Genomic DNA, 6,000 nt, shown 5'->3' with positions numbered 1-6,000 from the left:
AATTTTAATTAGAAAATAATAGTTGATAATAATAAGTGAATCAATAAGGGAGTTCTCATACAGAAATCAAATCAAAAGTCCACACTTGGGCGGCTCCACCTCTTTGGGTAGCCCTTTCCTCTTGTGTGTCCTAACAGAATAACAGATCTAACGTGTGGCCTACACGTTAGGCTAGCAACACCCCTGCTAGCTGGAGTCTGAGTTAGATGCATCTAAGTTAACGTCATAACCGCCGTTAACTACGGTTTTCTAATACGAGCCTCCCAAACCAATTCAAAACATATAATTTCAAATACAACAAATATTTGATCTTTCAAATATATAAGGTATCGAATCGAATCGAATCAAATCAAATTAAATCATACTTTTTCATCAGAAATCTTTTCTCAATCATACTTTTTCAACCATAAGAGATTTCAAATATATTTCACAATTTTTAGAGTGAGTATCAACAAATACTTCAATGCTTCAAAAACAAATATTCAAATAAAATCAAACATTTTAGAATAATGCAAAACTTCATCAAAAATATATATAGTCTCATGTATAGTTTCCAAAAGTATAAACTTCATAAAAATGAGTTATTTAATTCTAATAAATCAATTATTTTAATCAATTCAAAACCGTTCAAAGCAAATATAGCTATAATTCAAAGATCATAATAGATATCAAAATAATTGTAGATGCACAATCAAACAATCATAAATGTAAAGCCTACTCACAATGTAGTCCCTAGGGACCGAAGATACCAAACCCAGAGTGCCAAATTCAAGGTAAGGAGGATTGAAGTGGAATGGAACGAATGAGCGTAGAATTTGAACCGGAGTAGCGACAAGATAGAGCTGGTTATAGTTCTCGATTGTTGAAACTATAATCCAAACGCACCGACGGAACCTTTCCTCTCAACCCGAAATTGCGGCAGGCACAACCTCAGCTCCAAATCACTTTCTCAGCAACTACAACGACTCAGACTTAAGGGAAACAAGTAGCGACAGCACCGGTGGTGGTTCCGGCAACAACAGCACCATACCCATTGACCAGAAACCCCGACAGCGGCGGCGGCAGAAGAACGGCGACCTCAATGTGACTTCCCAGCGGCCAGAGGTGCAGTGGCTCTTGCGGCAGCGGTGAGCCACTCCAACAACCCCTTGTGCAAGCTCTCTTCCCCCGGCAGCGACCCAGACGACGACGACTCTCCATGGACGGCGGCGGGTCTTCGGCGGCGGTGCAGCTCCAGTGACGACGGTGCATGGCGGGACAGCGTTCCTCTCTTCCTTGAGCTCTCTCTCTCACTAGCGCTCAAGGACGACGGCGAGGGTGGCTTCAATGGCGGCGGTTGCAGCTCGCGACGACAGAGACGCTCCTCCGCGACGGTGCAGTTGGCAACGATGGGCATGAACGGCAGCAGCGACCTCCCTCTCTTCTCCGCGTCAGTGTAGGTGCGTGTGTGTGGGGATGAGCGACGGCGTGAGGGTGAGCGAGGGGAGTGCGTCCGTGAGTGTGTATTTCTACGAAGAGGGTGTGTGAGGAGCGGGGTTGGGAGTTCGACGGCTAGTGAGGGATTGAGGGTTGAGAGAGAGTGTTTTTGTGTGATTAGGGTTAGGGAAAAAGTAAAGGAAGAGTGGCCCACAAATTTGTTTTTTTTTTTTTTGAGCTATTACATTCTTCCCTCCTTTAGAAATTCGGTCCCCGAATTTCAAACCAACTTACTATTTATTTTGCCTCTTCGGCAGTACAAGTCACATCTATTTCGTACAACTAGACCCTGATGCAAGAAATGATGCATTTAGGAATAAGGAAAGAAAAGAACATTGAGACAACCTTATCCGAAAGAAGTATGACCACATCATGACACCATAAGTTTAATAATTTGCACAAATAGATAAGAACAAGGCTAAAAATCAAGCTATCTGAGCAAAGTTGTAGGAAAGAACTTATGCACTTTAACTATATAATATTATATCCAGATACAAATTGAACCCAATGCATAAAGAAAAATATTTTGCAGATATTATGCAACGATCAAATGCTGTACATTTTCTTAATATTCACATATACAATGTAACAAAAGGAATCGATATGAAGCACCATCAATCACAAAGAACAAATTGCATAATTAGAATGATACGAAAAATTTCAAAAGCACACTACAAACTCTAAGTGGAGTCCAAATAACATAGCCAAAAGTGTAAAACATATAGAGTAACACAAATTCCAACAATACACCCAAAACATAAAGCAATAATTAAAAAGCACAATCATATGAGATTCCAAGAGTTCGAGTTCAATTATGTGGTGGATAAGGATGAGAAAAAAGAGAGGCAAGGTGAAGAATTAAGCATAATATACATGGCCAGATTCCAGATTTAGAGACAAACATAACCACCACATCAAACCAAGCATGCAAGATATAGCCAGCAAAACATTTTCAAATCATATTATGCATATTAACCTTAAATGTCAAGTGATAAGAGGTAGGAAGGTTAAACAGAAGGAAGGAATTTAATCGATCTACAAGGCTCTTTAAGGGCATTGTGAAAGCAGCATATTAGTATGAATAGTTTCGCTTACTCAAACATAGCATTGGCCCTAGCCATCCTTTAGGTTAGCAATCGACAATCCCAAATAATAAACTAACAAATGTGCTACATATACACCAATTGATAAACAAACAAAATGCCATTAGTTGGGAAACAATACCACTAATCTAGCAAAGTTTTGAATTTCATTACTCAACCACCATTACAATGCAGCGCACTTAAGGAGTAATAAAACCACGGATTTAGTGAAGCTCAAGAATATCGATAGGCGACAACATATTTCAATTAGTTGCAATCATGAGCAACTTGAAACCAGCAAAGTGATGTCTCAAAAAAAGTCATACAACATAGGATCAGTTAAGCAGCAGACTAATGAATCAATGTGACTGCCTCAAAAATTCGATCATGTTAAGAACTTTGTAAAGCCTATATATCTTTGGAAGAAAAATGGTTGATACAACAATTTAAAATAAATTTTACTTAGATCATGATGTGCAAATTTAAAGAATAATAGTACAACTGATAATCAAACCCTTAACGTATGAAGAAATGTCAACCTAAGATGTGGGCTATGAACTAAGGCAAAATACTAGTAGTAAAACAGTCGATTTTCAGAATTTCTAATAGACAATATTCAAAATACACTGTGATTGTTACCAAGGAAAAAATTGGCCAAAAAGGAACAACTTAACACAAAACCCTCAATGCAGAGACTCTTTAATCAATTAAAATCCTTATTGGGCAAACAAAGTAGAATCCGCGACATAGTTAGATAATCAACAAAACCATGGGGTAATAGAAAATATTGATTCTGCAAATAAAACAAAATCAGAAAAAGAAAACCCCCCTTTTTTTTTTGAAACCATCAGTAAGAAGGAGTAACTTAATACAAAGCCAGCTACTAAATATCACCAAAATTCAAAACTACATAACAAAAACAACAATCCTATTAGCCAAGATAATCCAGCCAAAAGTACAAAACTAATTTATCTCACTGCCTTTCACTATTAAAACAAATGAATCAAAGCTCAACAGGCTGTAAAAGGACAAGCTGATAAATTTATTACACTAGAGCACATAGTCTGCAATCACACAATCACCAGAAGCATATAAAGCATCTGCACCCAATAAGCGATGATAGATCTGAATCAAACATCCATTCGCTAACTCAATTCATTTCACAACCATCATTTGAGAAAATTATATAGTAACAAAAATAGTTTATTGACAAAAACATTTATGATGCTTGGCATTACTTAAAAACCAAAGAAATCGTCGGTGTGTCACTACAAAGTAACACAACACAGCTTTCAAAATACGTACAAAAGTATAATTGTAACTTTGTAAGGGCAAAGGCCATAGAGGTAAATAAAAAGATGTACCACCACAACTAAAACCACGGGCTAGGAGCATTTTAAGGGAAAAAAATAAAAAAACAAGCCAAATCCACAAACAATTTGGGCAGAGCAAAATAAAAATTCACGAGTATGAATAATAGACATAAAAAGGTTTTGCATGTACAACAACCATTTAAACTAGAGAAAAGGGAAGAAAAAAAAAACATAATTAGACACGGCATGTGAACAGATAAGCTAAACCCATAAATAAAGCAAAGCAAAATGAACATTCATCAGAAAATTGTAAAAAATGTGCCACTCTAAAGATAGAAACACGATAATCCTATATATAAGAAACCGTCACATAACACAGATTATATGATAAGCACAATACTTGATAGTTTTGACATGTTAAAAATTAATTAGGTTTTTTTTTTTTTAAAAGAAAACAATGTAGAAAAAAGAAAAATAAACAAGGCAAGGTCATTAAACATTTTTTTATTGAGAATGTGAATGCAATACTAAACATTTTTACATAAATCTTATAGTGCTGACTAGAGTAACTAACTTTTACGTTAAGCATCATATAATGGACCACCAATGAGATAATATTGAGTAAACTTTAGAACAACATGCTGAGAGAGTTGGAACAACTTTTCTAGTCAATAAAATAATTAATTTTGAAGGGAAAAAAATTCAGATGCTCAAGTGTGTCACAAAAGTATTGTACAGATCACAAGTTTATCATGACAAACTTCAATTCGAAATTATCAAGTCCTGATCGTATCAAAGAAATCAAAACATTTATTAATCCGCCATATATAACTACAAATCAGGCATATAATCTCCAACAACAACACAAGCAATTAAGAGGGTTTATTACCGCCTTTCAATAGAAATTTTTACAAGATAATAACCAAGATTACCTAGTTACAGTCACATCAGTCACCAATTCAGCAACAAATAATAAACTAAGAATGGTTGGTCCTACCTGTGACATATGGAGCATATACTTCTAGGAATTGACAAAGAATAGGTACTCATTGCAGACTGTTACTCTTGAATAGAAAGTCTCACACAGTCAAATATTTGTTCTTGAAAAATATTTTTAGAAAAACGGGGTGAGTTTTGCAACTGAGTGACTAAACAATACATCTATAATTAACATGAAACTATACAAACATTATCATTAAAGTAATTTTAATTAGAAAGTAATAGTTGATAATAATAAGTGAATCAATAAGGGAGTTCTCATACAGAAATCAAATCAAAAGTCCACACTTGGGCGGCTCCACCTCTATGGGTAGCCCTTTCCTCTTGTGTGTCCTAACAGAATAACAGATCTAACGTGTGGCCTACACGTTAGGCTAGCAACACCCCTGCTAGCTGGAGTCTGAGTTAGATGCATCTAAGTTAACGTCATAACCGCCGTTAACTACGGTTTTCTAATACGAGCCTCCCAAACCAATTCAAAATATACAATTTCAAATACAACAAATATTTGATCTTTCAAATATATAAGGTATCGAATCAAATCATATCAAATCAAATCAAATCAGATAATACTTTTTCATCATAAATCTTTTCTCAATCATACTTTTTCAACCATAAGAGATTTCAAATATATTTCACAATTTTTAAAGTGAGTGTCAACAAATACTTCAATTCTTCAAAAACAAATATTCAAATAAAATCAAACATTTTAGAATAATGCAAAACTTCATCAAAAATATATATAGTCTCATGTATAGTTCTAAAAGTATAAACTTCATAAAAATGAGTTATTTAATTCTAATAAATCAATTATTTTAATCAATTCAAAATCGTTCAAAGCAAATATAGCTATAATTCAAAGATCATAATAGATATATATATATATATATCAAAATAATTGTAGATGCACAATCAAACAATCATAAATGTAAAGCCTACTCACAACGTAGTCCTTAGGGACCGAAGATACCAAACCCAGAGTGCCAAATTCAAGGTAAGGAGGATTGAAGTGGAATGGAACGAATGAGCGTAGAATTTGAACCGGAGTAGCGACAAGATAGAGCTGGTTATAGTTCTCGATTGTTGAAACTATAATCCAAACGCACCGACGGAACCTTTCCTCTCAACCC

Source organism: Arachis ipaensis, chromosome B03 (assembly GCF_000816755.2).
Source record: "Arachis ipaensis cultivar K30076 chromosome B03, Araip1.1, whole genome shotgun sequence".
Taxonomy (NCBI): Eukaryota; Viridiplantae; Streptophyta; class Magnoliopsida; order Fabales; family Fabaceae; genus Arachis; species Arachis ipaensis.
This window is presented reverse-complemented; position numbering follows the sequence as displayed.